Below are 772 nucleotides of genomic sequence, written 5' to 3' on the forward strand. Positions count from 1 at the left end.
TCTACAAGGTTTTATTTCTTGTAGAACCACACCCGTGTTTTTGCTTCCAAAAGAAGACATAGCTCATCAAATTTCAATTTACTATTTCCTAATTCTTAACCATTAATCCATTAGTTAATTTTTAAGTTTAATGAATCTTGAAACACGGATGATTGTTTGTATTGTAATAGGCAATTCTCCACAGCTAAATTGAGAGTTCATGAGTCAGGGCTTCCCCTCAGGGAAAGTTTTTAGATGGCAGGGCTAGGTACAGGCTACAAAGGGGAAATTGTCCAGAAGCTCAATGACACCAAAGGCCATTTATACCAAATGAGTGCGCTATGCTCCATGTCCTGCTTTAAAAAAAAAATTAAAGGCCTAAGAGTCTGAAGTTGTTTCTCAACAAAATAAGGAGTCATTCAGCCGATCAGGCTCTAAGTTCTTGCATTGTTCAATTGATAATTGTGTGGCAGCCACAGAGGTCCCGGAAATCTATCTTTTCTTGGTATGGAGAGGGCAGGAGGGAGCAGGGAAATCAATGTGATATATTTTATTATATTATATAAGTCCATCAGTATTTTGTCTAATATTTTAAGGTTGTCTGTGTTTTGGGGAAAACTACCCTGTCAACTTCCTTAAGTAAATTCAATTCTATTTTGCAGAGGTATGGAAGTCTCTGCTTTTGAGAGGAGATGCAAGAAGTTTTTGTATATTGGCCCTTAAGAAAGAACAGAATTTTATATAAACCTGCCATTTTAAGTGTCATCTCTGTTGTATTTTTGTTTCACATTTT

Source organism: Propithecus coquereli, unplaced genomic scaffold (genome assembly GCF_000956105.1).
Source record: "Propithecus coquereli isolate 6110/MARCELLA unplaced genomic scaffold, Pcoq_1.0 Scaffold82, whole genome shotgun sequence".
Taxonomy (NCBI): domain Eukaryota; kingdom Metazoa; phylum Chordata; class Mammalia; order Primates; family Indriidae; genus Propithecus; species Propithecus coquereli.